This window comes from Hippoglossus stenolepis, chromosome 7, assembly GCF_022539355.2.
Source record: "Hippoglossus stenolepis isolate QCI-W04-F060 chromosome 7, HSTE1.2, whole genome shotgun sequence".
In the NCBI taxonomy this organism is placed as follows: domain Eukaryota; kingdom Metazoa; phylum Chordata; class Actinopteri; order Pleuronectiformes; family Pleuronectidae; genus Hippoglossus; species Hippoglossus stenolepis.
The window spans coordinates 9,259,350-9,276,133 of NC_061489.1; the positions used below are offsets into that span (position 1 = coordinate 9,259,350).

Below are 16,784 nucleotides of genomic sequence, written 5' to 3' on the forward strand. Positions count from 1 at the left end.
TCCATGAAAATCCATGACACTAAATCCATGAAAATAGCACAGGATCCAAGTGTTTGCTCCGAGACACAGTCTGACTAGTTAGAAGCAAAGGCCTAAATTCTATAACCAAAATTGCACTTAGTCATTTCACATATCTGGTGCCGACCTTACGGCACATGGTAATTGAAGTGATTTAAATTTAGGAACATTTTCCAAGTTAGAGTCTAATCACAGGCCTGTGTGCTGCTGCCATAGCACTTGAAGGATTACACTCACAGGATTTTATTTAGCTCAAAAAAAGGCTTCAATGACTGAATTCATTTTTTAGACAAACAACAGCCAATATAGGTTTGGTGTTTTGGTTCAATTGAACAAACATGTTCATGTAAACATAATTAAGGGCGTCCTATACTTTCAGTTGTCAAATCATGCAAAGGGAATAAAACACAGATAATTTATGGTAAAAAAAGATTTGGCATTGCGACTTTTAATATGGTAGGAAAGAGTTTTAGGGCCACATAAATAAAAATATACCTAGGAATATTATGAGAATATAGTGATTATATTGAGAATACATTTGTTATATTCTTAAAAAAATTAAGTTGTGATATTACAAGAATTTGCAATTTTTTAGGGGTAATTTTGGAGGATAACTCTGTTGACTGTTAAATTGAGAAATGTGGAGCATCTTGTTGAGCTATTCTTTAGTATAGGTTTCACAAATGACAAAATACTTTATTTTTTGTCTCATCAGTTCTACATGATCATATCAGGACTTGAAAAAATTGTTCAAGAAAGTGTGCCTATTCAGACTGGTTCGTGGATCCAAGAGGAGTGGAACTCTGGCGAGCACAGGTTGTCCTTGTTGCTTATTTCCTTTTTTTCTTTATTCTCATAATAGTAGGACTCTTTTTCTCATTAAATTACAACTTTCTTCTAATATTAAAACTTTCTTCTAATTTACGACTTTCTTCTTGTAATAATAGGATCTTATTTTTTTTATATTCATATGGCCCTAGCTGACTGTATGCAGCTAAACATATTTGTAAAATCAAATACGTTCAAAAATATGGAAGGTTCTACTATAACATTGTCTAAATTACTAAGAAATCTTTTCAACTGCCTTCATAGCAGAACTAATATTTGTTTATTAAGCACCTGACTCTGGTGCATGGTGCTTAACGGGGCTGGCTCTCAAGTCAAATAACATAATAAATTGATCCTGTAATCATTCCAACTGCTGTGACAGATCATTTACACTAGATTGTGTGTTGGTGTTTTGTGTCTCTACTTCTTTAAAAACTGTTGGATATGCAGATTGCCCTTCATCAACTTAAAACCACTATAGCAGTAAACAAATATATTTCATGGTTTACTCCAATTGTTGTCCCGAAGCATAAGTCGCAAATTCAACCCTTGATCAATTTAATAACCTTGAACACAAATTAATTAAATCAACACCGCATATCACGTCGAGGCAAAACAAGCAATAAAAATGGCCGTGAAAGAGCCTTTCATCAAGCGAAGGTGTATCCTCAGCGTGAACATCAAACACAAGCAGCTTGAAAAGGACCAGTTCAAAGTTGAAAGACGCAGATAGCTTCACAGTTTGAATCAAAAGCATCGTTCCCAACAGCGTCCGCCTCGGTCCTTATCAGACCTCCCTCCTCAATTACACACATTTTCTTAATGATAGCAGGGTGGAGGAAGAGCGCTGTGAGGAAGACAGCGGAGTGGAGTAGAAGACGTTTGGTGTCGCGACTGCTCTGCCTAAATAAACAAACACACACACTCTGATGTGACATGCCCTTATTATCCACAATGTCACATCACAGGGGGCGCCCCGCCAAACCTAGACACCAACACAAACCAGAGAGGAAATCTTTAGGTGGCACCTGGTCACAATTAAAAGCTGGGGAATTAAGCTTAAGCGCGGATGTTCTGACCAGAAGTTATAAATATAACTCCTACACACACACACACACACACACACACACACACACACACTCACAGAATCACCCACAAACATGTCTCGTATCCACACACAATAAAATCGGAGAATCCACTCGTGTTATTACTATTCACGTCTTTGTAAACATCAAATATGAACGGTGCAGACAAGTAATTTTGTGTGTGTGTGTGTGTGTGCGCGCGTGCTATGAGATTAGAATCATCCAGGACATTCATCTATTCTGTAGCTGGTGAGGAGATTGAGTGGGGTTGGGTAATATGACGGCACTTTCACAAAGGATTACAATACTCGCTCCCTCATACCACGCTCCTTCACTATCCCCAGTCCTCACATTGGATAATGGACGGCGACTATGTTATGACTTGAGCTGGTGCGAGATAAAGGATTAACACCCAAAGAGATGGCGCTGTATGTGCACGAGCGAGTGGGACTGCATGTTTACGTTAAATGCGACTGACTGAACTCAACTTTAGCCGATCGATATTCACCCACCACTGCCGTCTCTGCTGCCTGAGCTAAATAAGAACAGAGGTGTAATTATGCAGCTTAGTCATTATCATTTGTGTTATATTTTACTATGTATTGCTCAATTCAGGCAGCTGTTCTTTCCAATTCATCCTGGGCAGGGCAAAAGTCCCCAGTGAGAATATTATGAATGGAGTCAAGGCATAACATGTATTCAGTTCTATCTACGCACACACGGCATTACTGTAGAGATGATTAAATGTATGTTTAAATTCCTGGTGTATTGTAGAAATAAAGATAGAAATAACCATTAGTTAATGAAATAGGCTGCTATCTGGTGGCAGCTGCTGGCCATATCTTAGCAGTTAGCAGCAGTTGTGATAAATGAATGTGGGTTCTATTTTATTTTTTCATCTGCCACCAATTAGTGAGATGTAGATAAGGAGAATTAGTTTCATTAAAGATTTTGGTGGAATAAATGTTTGTTTTTAATATAATTCATGGTTACTTTTTTAACAATAGACAGGTTTATTGTATTATATCTGTAATAATGGAGTGGACCACCATTTCTACATAGGATTCAGATTTTTTTTTATTTATAGGAAATGATAAAGGTATGCATGTATCAGTGTTTAAATGTTTTATTGTTCATTCCAACAGTTTCCAACTGTATAAAAAGATGGACTATGAGTCTCCACTTCCTCCCACCATCAAAAAATTAAGCTAAAATATCCTTGATACGAACTATGCCATCTTTTGCATTTGGAGTCTGCACAGCCGCGGTAGAGCTTTCCCAACCATACACACTCTCAACCAGTCCGTCTCTGCTGTCAATCATGATGTTTCAATCCATTTTTACATAGAATTAAACCAAATCAGTGTGATAAGAACTACCTAAAAGGACAGAGGCCATCTTTGAGAAAAATGGATTTCACGGGGGCTCTTGACTTAGTGGTTACGTGCTGGTAAAATATGAGGACGCACAAGAAACTTTTATTGACTTCTTTACTAAAACACCAGGTTGTATGGCTGAACTGTAAAAAGATAAAGATGCTCTTTTACTTTTCTGATGAAGTAGCTGTTTGAGGAGTGTTTCCTGTACTTGTCAACTGTGCGTTTCCCTTTAGTTACCACAGGTGTTGCCAAAGTAACCAGTGCTTAAGGCGTGGGGGTAAAGCTTTAATAAATATGCAGCAAATGTGTCTTGATGGGAATTGACGAAGGGGAATAGGATGAATTCATTACACTCAATGTAGACGACAAACAATGTTGGGATACAGGTGATTGAAGCAAAACATATAAAAAGCACCTCACTGATATAACAATGACTGAAATACGTTTAAAAATTAACAATTTATACATACTCCATTGTAATTTATTTCACTCATATTTTTATAAAAAATATTTTCCTCTTGCCAATTGCTTGTTGCTGTATTTTATTCTTTAGCACATTTCTCACTGAAATCCTGATATACCACATGAGGCCTCACGAAAAAAACTAACTACCGCAAATCTCATTTTCATGAAAAATCTGAAGGTCACTGCGTCCAGGGGCTGAAGCTGGCCACTAGTGAGGCAAAGAGACGTATAAGGAAGAGAGAGGAAGAGACAGGGAAGCCATAATGACAAAAGCGTAGGAATCTAAACTACAGTTGACTGTAACTGCTCTCCATTACAATAAATGACTTCATTAGAATAAAGATGTGTTCAGCCACCCTCTGTGTTTCAATGAGTATAACTGTGGAATGATTCGTTGAAGTGTGCTCAAGTAATAGAGCTTCAGATGCAGCCTGTGGTATTTACACTTATCCTCTCGATATGCCAGGTCAGGACTGCCAGAGAACGCATATGTACCTGTACCCAGCACCTGGATGCACATGCGCACGCACACGCGCACACACACGCGCGCACGCACACGCACGCGCACGCACGCACGCCGCACGCACACACTCACAGTCTTTCAGTGTGCTTATTAAGACATTGAAGCTTTTAGCACCTAGCAGCACTAATCCTATAGCCTTATGCTCACTGCTGCTGCAGCCAATGGCCTCATACAATCTGTCTCCCTCTCTCTTTCTGTGTGTGTGTGACAGTCTGTGGTTGTTTGTGATGAATGGAAGAGGCAAAAGAGGAGAGGGGCGAATGTTAGACATTGCACCGCTGAGGTCAGTGCGGAGAGAGAAAAAAAAAAGAAGACAGAATGAACAAGGGAAGCAGAGACACAGAGGGGATGGGTGTATGTGTGGTGTGGGGGTTGGGGGCGGTAGTTGCACATGAATTGCATACAAAAGCACCTGCATGCACTCTGCCCCTGCGTTTATGTCCTGCTTGTCAGGCATGCAGAGCACGCGCGTGCTCACGCTCATGCACGTTTGCACTCTTGTGTGCGCAGTGGTGTGCGCGTGCCTGCGTGTGCAAGGCCGAGGTAGGTTAAACTTGTACTCGTGAAGTGTTCCCAGAAGAGATTAATCATCCTGTGCTGGAATGCAGCATCGTGGTCATAAATCATCACCTGACCTCTCTCTCTCTCTCTGTCTGCCACACGTAGCGGTGGAGTCCGGGTAAAAGGAGCGTCATTGCATATCGGCAGTAAACAAACAGCCGGCAGCCTTGACAGAAGCGTGAAACATAGGAAACACAATTAATTAACAAATACTTGGTAGGGTCCAATCTAATGATCAATTTAATGTCAAACCAGCCTGTTGAGGTCAAACCCAATGAGAAGGGAAGAAAATAATAATCAAAAAGATTTTATAAAGATTTTATAAATCCAGAGTTTAAAGGAAAAAAGGATGTTTTGAGTCCTGAATAACAAAATATATTTATTTCCTAAGTCAACATATTATGACTACTGAATGGTGAGATTTGAAAAAAAAGTTATAGTCAAGATACATTTAAGTTTAGATCATCACCTATTCCACTCTCTTGTATGAAGACAGATGAGACACGTGTCCGTCCACCACCCAGACCCCCACACCCTAAAATATTCCAACATGCTATATTATGTAAAGAGAAGAAAAATAGGCACCAAATGTGAACACTAGACACACAGTAAATCAGAACTGACAACTGAGAATCTTCACAGACATAAATTATGTGCTGTAAAATTATTTAATTTGAACATAAATCCAAGGAGACTAATCCATTAGATTTTATCTGAAAGCAATATTGGGTTCATTATTAACGATGATTTACCTGAAATTATATCGTCATATGAATATTTGTTCTACAAATTAATCGGAGCAGGTGGAGCAAAACCTGACAAATTTAATAAGTCAAGTTTTGCTTCAACTTTGTGAAAAAAACAAATTGTTTTAACCTTTTAATTCTGCAAACCATGGAAAAAATAATTGCTTTGAAAGTCAGTTTAATTATAGTCATTACAATCCTGTGGATATTGTATAGATCATGATATTTATTGACATGGGAAAACATACTTATCAATCATGAAGATTTACTGCATGTTGTCCAGCCGTACCTAAAGATGTCATCAGGCTACATTCAAGCATGGTTGATTGGTTGGTTTTGTTCGGCTAAAGATGTAAATTATGACGCTGTCAGACTGATGAAATGTGGTCACATCTTTTTCAAGCATGCTCGCCATAAATCGTAGCTCCATGCTCAGATCCTCCAAATACATTAGAACAGCAGGACAATTCTGAAGTGCATAGGAAATCAAATTTTTACACCAACCTGAATCTGGAGTGTAGGATTCACTGCAGGATTATGCTTTTTTTTGCTCGTAGCTTTATTAATCATCAACAAAGATATCCATCTATTCTTATGAGGTAGTTACTATTCCTCTTTCAGAGCAGCGACTGTGGTTTCCAGCTGTTACTCAAACGTTCACGGGCAGGTGGGAGCCAGGAGATGCTGTTGAACCATGTCTTGATCAAATCCGTACACCTCCCAACTGTGGGAGCGGGGAAGCCGAGCCGGGAGTCAGCGCTACACTGTGCATTTTGCAACTCAGGTAGAAGAAAGGAGCCTTCCCTGGTTATGTTCAAGTACAGGAAATTGATTCTTTAATATTAAAAATTCAACAGCTGAGTTTCATTACTTTTCTGAGCCTATTCCCTTTCCCTTGTGGAGTGGGGAAAATATCACAGTTTATTAAATTACTTCTCTGAAAAGTCTCAGGGGATGCCATCTTAACTCCCGTCCTCTTTCACAAGGCCATTTTAGACTCTAACTAGGCATGTCTACTTGGAAAGAGAGACAGAAAGGAAAAGAGAGGGGATAAGCAACGGAGGGATGGAAACTAAGTATGCTAAATGTAAAGAATTCATTGGCTGCTGCAGACAGTTAGTGGTTACTCCATTGGCTGTGAAAGGCACGGCATTGAATGATCCCACAAATCAAGGGTAAGTTAGTTAGAGGACGGTAAATGGGAAAGCCACAGTAACTGCTAACTGGAATTCTTGGAGTATGTGTGTGTGTGTATGCCTGGATCCATTATGTGCTTGGAGGTTGATGTTTCTGCGTTGGTCCCATGCAGCGTGCACAGCCCTCAGTTTGTACGTAGAAACACAACAGACTATTAAGCAGGTTCACTGGCACAAAGGATCCTCAGACATCATCAGTGATTGCTCTAACTAGACTTCCTGTCCGAAGGAACACAGGGGTCAGGGCTTGAGTGGATCTCTAGGTCTGAGTGATGACTAAGCTTTCCCTTTGAACGTGACTCAGCCGAACCACACCTTCCTCTTAGGGGCAGCAGAGGACAAGTCCACTTTTCAACCCATTTATCAAAACAAAGACAGGAGGAAGAAGCAGGAGAATTAGTAATTTGTAAGGGAGGCTGCTCGCCTCTCCACACTGATGAGAATACTTAGAAAAAAGAAGTGAAACCCTGCACTACCACACCAGGGCACCAACAGATGGAAGCTCCTCTCAGTTGTTTTGTGTTAAAGTTAGCTTTGCAAAGTCAGCCTAGAAATTCTGTTTGATTTGCTGTGGCCCAGCCAGTCTCAACAGGCCTTGTGTTTGCTTTTGCATTGTCAGAGGAACTATGATTACTTTACAACGGGATCAGCCTTTTTCCAGTGATTTCAACTGATAGCTGGCACCTATCAAGACGAACACATCAATCATAAGGACATCAATGTTTGATAAAACTAAATATTATACTACACCAGGGAGGTTATGTTTTCATCTGGGTTTGTTACCTCTGCAAAGAAGGTCATGTTTTTGTTTGTCTTTCTCTTATTTAGCAGGATAACACAAAAACTACCAGATAGATTAGCACGAAACTTGGTGGAAGGATGCAATATGGGTAGAAGAAGAACCCCATTAAGTTTTGGTGCAGATTGAAATAAATGGGCTGATCCAGGAATTTCTCTTGCTCTGCAGCACTTCCCAGGGAATTATTCAATCTATGGCGGTAGCAGGGGTGCACGCGCACAAACGTCACGTTTTTCAACATTTTCATTGATTTTTCAGAGAATAATTCACGAAACCTAATGAAGAATATCAAACATGTTTAGGGGGCTGATATTTATGAGTGTGTGAAATTTGGTTCAGATCCAAATAAAAATCAAGAAGTGGGGGGAATGGACCCGGGGTACATCACAGAGAGAGGAAACATTACTTTTGTCGCTATAAACACTACAAAATTGGGCCTGTAGCAATCAAATGGAGTTGATAATAAATAATTGGATATGTACTGTTATTTACGAACTAAAACATCCAGGAATTCTGGTTGTGTTATATGTCATTGTCTGTACATGATACAAGCCGTTATCCATGGCTGCATGTGTAAGTAGGCACATGAGTTAGACCCTTTTTGCTCAACTTAAATGTAACAAGGAAGCTCTCAACAAAGCGTTGGGAGCAAGTGAGGAGGATGAGGTAAAGCCAGTCAGTCAGCTGTCAGGCAGATGCAGTAAATATCATCCCACTCCGCCATCGCTTCCAACACAGAAAAAAACCCCACAGGATCCATGGGCATGGTAATCCAAGATGAAGGCTGCCCTCCACAAGTGTCGCTTTCTCTAAACCATGGCTAATGCTTGGTGTCACACATGTGAACACACACAAGAATACACTGCTCGCGCTGCACAGAGCAGTGTGGTCTGCGCTACACAAAAGCCCTTTGAAGGAAAAGAAAAGAAAAGGTCACAAAGGGTATGTGAGGGAGTGGTGGGAGGAACCGGCTCATGGCCTTCTCATTTCATGTTAGTCGAGGAAACATCACAGAACACCAACGATAACATTATCCTTACTCAAGTGTATTGAATATCACAGCTACAGTGAAAAGAAAATTTACAAACAACTTCAATGGGTAATGGTTTTGGGGGCCAAATAAATACAGTGGTAACACAAAAATGAATTCAACTTTTTAAATAAAGTTACCTATAATGTTATATTTTTTTATAACTTATAATAAACTTAATTAATTTGTGTGTAACTAAATTAAGATTGTTTTTTTTTTTACTGGTGCAACATTTTTCTTTTTTTTTTGTGTAAAAACAACGACTAAACACCTAAAGACACAGCACCAGTGTTATTTATTTCTTCTTGACTTCAAAACTCGTATTTATTTATATTTAAAAGCATCAACTTCTCTTTTGAATTACAGCATCTAGAAGTGTTTTCATATTAAGTCGGGGTCTCGGTGGCTAATTTCACCACTAAGATGTGTCATGGCAGCAATTTCGAGAATCATTGTTCCAATAACAAGATATCAAGGGCTCTATTTTAGTGAAGTGAATTACACACAATCCATTACACACACCTGATCTCTCTCTGCTCATATCCTAAGAGATGGGCCAACAGCATGTGCAGCACAACCTCTTTTTTTTTTTTTCTTTCAAAGATGTGATGAGAAGTGATAGAAATGGTGTGGTTGAATTTAATTGGCCCAGTCGAGCCACTCGTTATGTAAACAAGATTATTTAAAAACTGCAAATTGATGCAAGCATATTCAAGGTTTTTGTTCGTTTACAGTTTGAGCTGCAGCGGTTGTATAGTCAGAATTAAACTTTTACCAGATCGAATTTTATTTTATTTTAAAGTCACTAAAGAAAAGGAGAAGAAATGTGCAGTTTATATTTTTCTCTTTTATTAAAAAACCCAAGTCTTAAAATATCTCTCCAGAAAACCACAGGAGCTCTCATAAAGTATTTTTTTCATACTCTGTGGTTTCCACTGATCTTCCCACCAATTAATCAATTACGGCAATTAATCTAATTTGCTCCTTCATCAGTGAGTCTTTGTAATTTTAGCCTCTCGAAAAACCACAGCGTGCGATTCTTCGTACGCCGTGCCAAGCTCCCTGAAGGAGCACAGTTAATGTTGAAAGTTGAAATGTTGAAATATGAAACAGAGAAGACAATGGAGCATGAATAGATCAAATTGAGGACTGCGCAGCCAGAGCGGGCAGATGTGGAGAGGGACAGTAAGCAGTCCGCAATTGGATGAATGCAGTAGAAATGAGGAGGGGGAGACAGAGTTGGTCGTTTCTCATCAGTCTTTTTGGCACTGTTAAATCTCATGCTACGCTAAAAGCTACTCTGCAAGCAGCCAAACATGGGCAGCATAATATAAATGAAGATATCCCTGCAGCAGTTTCTCTACCTGGATGTGGGTTTTATGACTAGGAGCTGATTGAATATCTGGCTCCAAAAAAGCCACAAGTTTGTGAAACAGCTGAGAGTTAGTAAGGCTACATCCATACTTCTATCTCTGTCCACAGAAACATTTTTGGTTCGGTATCAGTTTAAATCCCTGTCCATACGAACACGCCTCAACACATATCGCATGACTACTCACATACACTGGGCATGCGTGTGCCGGTGTACACAGGAAGCATTTGGTTGCTTGTCACTGATTGCTTGAATAACAGCTCATCTCGTTCACATGAAAGCGGTTGTAAAATGCAGAATTCAACTACACGACAGATGTGAGCAAAGGCAACAGGGTCAGCAACGGGTGGAATCGATCATCCATGTTGGGTTATACACTGGTAGCCGGGGCTAGTGCCGGTTGTTTTCTTCTGAAAGGGGGTCATGTCATAGGAGCCTGACGAATCAGGGAAGGCTACGTCGTAAATAAAAAGACCCAATCAGAAAGCTGTTGTGAGTGTCTACGTCATTGTTTCCAACATCTGCCCTTCCTGACTGAAAGGCAGCCCTGGAGTTTTCAGACTAAAATTAGGAAAGCAGCATTTCCCAAACTCCTCTTTTAGTGGCTTTAACTCTCTGGTGTATCCGCAGCAGAGTTCATGCATTTTTAGGAAAAAAATCGTAGTAGTATGGATGTAACCTAAGGAGCAGAGATAATGCTGTACTCGAGCTACGCCACAGAGCATAGTATTATCTGTTGACCCACGTGTCCTGATGTTTACTGCAGTATCAACAACCCCCATACTCTGTCACAAAGACCATCATTTCCAGCCACCTCTCCTCTCCTCTCTCGAAAGGTCAGTGTTCTTTGTTAATCAGTAGTGACAAGAGCTCGTTTCTGCTTCCATTACCACCTATCCTGCTCGGTCCCAAATGATAAGGCGCTGTGGTCTAATGTACCATAGAGCGGCAGCAGTGTTTGCTATATTTCAAAAATGATTTAACCTGATAAAATAACAATCGTACCCTCCACCTCTATTTAGCTCAGAACCATTTCAGACATTGTTGCAAAAAAAAAATATATATATATATATATAATGGAGGATTTAAGCTGCAGGTGTGGAGATCTGCTGGGGATAATTGCCTGTTTTACCACCCCTCCAGACTGGCTCTGATGGATTTAAGGTATTTTCAAATTTGATAATGTTGCTATGGTTGCAATGGTGCAGGCAAAGCATGTGAACACCTTGCGGCAAATAGTTTTTTTTTTTCTTCTTTCCAAAATCAAACCAGTTAACTCATGAAATCAAACAAAGCCGACAAATAAGGGGGCACTTCACTGCCTCTCAAGTAATTATACCTGAGAGACATAAGCAGCTTTTTGTTTTGACATCAGTTAGCACCCAGCAATGTAGTTATTGTTGACACGATTTGAAACAATGAACACAATGGGGCCTATTTTGTGTTTGAAAGGGACTTTTGGCTCTCAATCCGGAGCAAAATTGCATTGGCCTAGTCACAGACATTCAGCCCCACTATGTTGGTTCATTATCTAAAACTGAGTCTGCTCTGAATTGGTTGGGAAGGACAAAATGTATTAACTGGGCTCTCACTACCGATACGTGTCACGCCAGTGGTGTGAAAATGGCATTAGTGGAATTGGACCCTTGAGGTTTCCTGATGCCGTTTTCCATCTGTTTGCTTATGTGAATGTAAACAGCCCTGTCCTCTCAATGCAGGACGACACAAAGCAGAGGGGTCACACTGGACACCACTGACTTTTGATCAGCCCTGCACGGCGGTGAGTGTTTGTTTGATGCTGTGCGCGCGGTTACCGACCGTGCGCATGCATTAGGGTTATTGTGCGAAGCGTACAGTCTTTAATCCCCTAATCTGCTGAACCCTGGAAATCACTGCAGTCATCTGTCAGCCAGGTCAGAGTGGGCTGCAGGGCTCAACACGAGTACACGCATACACACACAACCAAACACACACTCACTCTCTCAATGATAGTCATTTATTCAACAGGGTCAGCCTCATTTCAGTCTAATGAAGATTGATGCGCCTCTTCCCAGGCCTCACAGGTGTTGCAGTGAAATGTATGTATAAATACATAACCCACATAGAAGAGCGCAGAGGGAGAGGAGATGGATTAACAGAAAGTCATTCATTCTCTAATCACATCCACATGCGAATTAACAAATACTCTGAATGCACAGACAAGTTTACATAAGTGAAAGTCAATCTACAGAACTTACATAAATCCATGGTAACAGCAAAGCAAGTTAATCTAGTTGAATCGTTTGGAAGGTCCAACAAGAACGTGGACTCAGAGAACCCATAGTGCTCAGACCCTTGAGTCAAGTCTAAACCTCTCAGGCCTGTTTGTCTGTAAGTGTGTGTGCCCGTGCCAAATGGGACACCCTGAGGGCTTGTCTGGAGATTGCGGCTGACATGCCCTGCTGCTGTCCAGTGTGAGCTCCTATTAGCACTTAAGACTGCCGCTTGCTATACACACAGTTCAGAATGCACGCACACACACACACACACACACACACACACACACAGGTGCTAATGATGACGCCTGGACAGTGGAAAGAGACTATGTGTGTGTTTGTGTCTGTGTGTGTGTGCGTGTGTGTGTGTGTGTGTCCATGTGGGTTAAACAGACACAGCTTAAGTACACAACGTGCACGTCTCCATATGCCTATGTTTAAATGTGTGTCAGTAATGATTGCCGGCCAAACCGAGGACTTTGCTTTCTGTTTGATTCGCGTGCCCTCGCCAACAGCTCAAGATGGAGAGATGGAAAGCGGGGGACGGATCAAAGAGCGTTAGAGATCACACAGATGCAGGCAGGCTCGATGAGAGCTAAAGGTGGAGGAGGAGATAGAAGAGCCACAGAGAGGAACTGCATCGGTTAGATTGAAGTGTTAAATCTCAGCAGGGCACCTCATCGTCGAGATCTGTGTGGCATCTGTGCGTTTGTGTGTGTGTTTTCATGTCATGAGGTGCTGACGACTGCCAGGCTCTGGGATCCTACAGCCGGTGTGTGGGCCTCATCCCTTGACACCCGACTTGATACACAACTGACTCCAAAAGTTTTTTTTTTCCCTCTAATGCAACCTTAAACTTTGAGGGCGCATATGGCATGAGATCCTTTACTAAAAGTCTCACTCATGTCCGATGAATATTCATTCCCGGGTGAGCTACATCCTGCAGTGCTATGGTCCTCACTGCAGCTTGAGGGGAGCCAGCTGGCCTGTGGCTTTCAGCCTCTCTGTGTCACCAAAAAAAAAAAAACAGAGCATGGACGCAGAGAAATGATATTAAAATTCAGCACAAGTCGCATGGACCAACACTGCATGCACCTTGGATTTAGCTCCACAAAGCATAATGCCCATGCATTATTTCTAATCCAACACATGACAGCATGTAAGTAAGTGGGCGAGATATTAATGAAAACAACAATGGGGGCATATATAGAGTGCAGTGTAGCAACTGGTGCTTTTTTGAAAAGATTAACTCATAGAGGCACAAATACGCTGCGGCCTGCCGGGCGCACCGCGGCGACGCTGCGCTGTGACCCTCCATGAGGAGAGGAGAAGAGGCAATGACGGGTCTGCGAGCCAATTAAAGCGCATAGTAACACCATTCTTTGCCACGAGGAAGGAAAAGCATCTTTTTTTTCCCTGAAGGACAAACTCGCTTTTCTCACGCATGCAGGGAGAGCGATGACATGCGAGGATGCTGCGCTGCGGTAGAGCCGTGGACGCGTCGGGCAGGATCTGGAGAAGGTTAAGTGAGCTCCTGCCCCTCAACGTGACATGTGCAGGCGTTTCACCTTGACTCTTTAAAAACAGGGAGGCTCCACACAGCCAGGACAGGCTGTGATTTTTTTTTGGGGGACATGGTATCAGGATGTTGTGCAGATGCGCTGCGTGCAAACCTCTGAAACCACAAACTCAAGATTCACTAATAACCATGTGGAGAAATGATGCGCCAATGACACTGCAGACACACTACGGGAGTCCTGAGCGACCTGTGCCAGGATCACACGAGGACCACAAATCTTTTCCCCCCCAACTATAACATGCACATCAGTGTCATCTCTGCGCGCTGCCCTCCCCGTCCTACGTGCCACCAGGACTGATCGCGCTCACACATGTGCCGTTCGTGGCCGCAGAAGCTGGTGCGCAAACAGCGGGAGCGCGTAAATATCGTTTCCACATGGACATGTACACATTTTAAACATCACCTACCTGTTTCCAGCTATGCGCGGGACTCACTGCATAATCCTCCTTCTTCAACTAGAACTTTTCCTCCCCTCCGATCGACCAGTCCGGAGCTGCTACTTTACACTTGTTTTTTTTTTTAGCTATTGCATACTTTTCTGTTGCCCCGTCTGTCCCGACAAGCCGTGCACGGTAGCGAGATGAGAGGCCGAGGGGGGGTGAGCTGATGGAGAGGGTATGTAGGCTACGAGCATCCAGTGCAACATCTCACCAAATCAAACGGAGCAATCCATTCCGCGCTGATGGTCGTTATGTGGGGTGGGGGGGTTGGGGGGTAGGGGGCAGTGCTGACTGGCAAAGACGGAACAAAACAAAAACCGAGCGGAAAGCAGTTGTGTGCGCAAACGGCACGTCTTCCCCTTCGATTCTCTCCGGACCGGAGGAGCAGCGGCGGGCATGCTCCGAAGGCGAGCGTCGTTCGATCGGCAAAGGCTTCGCACAGCGGCACCCAGGGAGCGACGAACCACACATAGACACACACACACATACACACGCACACACACTGGGTACAGGGGAATGACCGAGGCTCGCGGAGCGCGTTCACGGCTGAGCCAAGTCAATGGTCATTATCAGCGCGTACCGAGAGTAATCCAGTGTGCAGGGCTGTCGGCTGCAGCGGCGTCCACACGACGCACAGGGATCAGCGGTGGTGACATTTAAACAATTAGATTCCAGAATGTCAAGTACAGTGTCATGTGTTATATATGATGCATGTGTCAATTATAATATGATCATCGTTAAAACTGCAAAGGAGGTTGTGTTTCGCCCGCGAACTAACGGTTGTTTGTGTGGTTGTTTGTTTGTCGGCAGGATTACGTCCGAAAGTGCTAATCCGATTTGCACCAAACTTGGTGGAGGATCGGAGCCTGAGCCAGGAAATAACACATTACTTTTTTTAATCACTCCCCATAATATTGACAGATCATTTTTCAATATTTCAGTAATTTTTTTTGAAAATAACATGTGGACGTTAAGTGAAACAAAACATTATACTAAAATACTTGATTGTTTGGATTTAGAGGAGCTATTATCTCTACTATATGTCACTCGAGTGTTTTATTATTACAGCTTGTGCTCATCCTGAGATACCAAATGGATTATTTGATATCTCACATGTTTCAAAGTTGGTAAAAAGTCAGTTCCATTGTGTCAAATATAGACTACAGCCACATCACCACAAATATAGTTACAGTTTATGTCTGCTTTGGGTGTCAGCACCCTCCCTCCTTGGCCCATAGTGCTCATTATAGGGGTCCTCATGCATCTCTTTCTAAGCAGTGCACCCACTGCACTGCAGGCTACCGTTCCACATTAGCACGCCGCCATAATGGGCTTTCTCTGTATTAGCGGCAATAGAAAGGTGCAATAACAGAAGCGTGCAATTACGCACCATAACTAGGGAAAACATTGTTAACAGTTACCCTCTTGCTTCTCAATCTCCAAGCTGTAAATGCATATTTCCCAATGGAGGTATGATAATAATGCCCGCTTATTTGAAAACACCCTGTAAAGAGAACCTTGTGGCTCTTTTGATAAAGATTTCATTTCCGAGGCATTTTTATGCATAACTGGGGATTGGCATGGGACGTAAACCCCCACATCCCCCCGCCATCACCTTTTTTTGCTTTCATTATTTGTCTATTTTAACTCTTTTATTTCCTGTTTTGCTTCAGCGAAACATTACGCTGCTCATTGCTGACATATTGATTCTGGTAAATAAAGATGTCCGCGTATATATGTAAAACCTGGTAACCTCGACTTGATTTGAATTCACAGATGGCATGAGCGAAGGGTGAAAGGAAAGAGGAGGGAATCATCGGATCTCTAGTGGGTAACACAGGTGCAGTACGAGATGAAAAATGCAGATGAGGGGAGGGACAGAGTGCTGAACCATTTTAAAGTCCCCAAGTGATAACCTAAAAAAAACATCACTCGGGCCCTCGGTACCCGCATTCTTAATCATGCAGGTGCAACTTGTCCAGAGTTTTACACTTTGCCCTAACTGTCCAGACAAGTTTTGTTTTCTTAATGAGCTGAGTATAGCTCCTTTACAATACAGCAACATAAGCATGTTAACAAAAAAAAAACGAATTTCTTTCCAGAGTTAGTTTTATTATTTGCATAAACTGTTATTCCACCAACCGAAGCCACATATTAATATGATATAAATATATATATCGGAGACACCCTCCTCATTTCCCAGGGTGTTAGTGGGGATTTGAGAATAATGATGTCAGCAGTATTAAATCTGTCCTTTCCATTTGTCTGCACTTAAGTCCTTGCATATGGACACACCTAGAGATTAGCCCTAATATGTCATATAACAGACCAGCCAGTGAGCACTGATGTGGAGACCGGCCAGTGAACAAACCCAGATTAGATCGCCCAGGAGCTAGAGCCATGGGTGGCTGACTAGCGCTTTGCTCATCGGTTTAAAATCGACCTCTGAGTCGACAGCCGCCAGCTTCTGCCTACAGGCTGCCCATGGGCCTCCTCCTGCCATAATGC

At 42.2% G+C, this 16,784-nt stretch overlaps 1 protein-coding gene across 1 annotated transcript in view; it reads right to left on the bottom strand.

The window, feature by feature from the left end:
* The window catches only part of tenm2a (teneurin transmembrane protein 2a), a 211,930-nt gene extending 197,420 nt beyond the window's left edge, over nt 1-14,510 (bottom strand). The window contains 1 exon segment of the mRNA XM_035162067.2: nt 14,244-14,510. The gene's annotated coding sequence lies outside the window, so the exon portion shown is untranslated.
* Between the last annotated feature and the right edge of the window lie 2,274 nt (nt 14,511-16,784).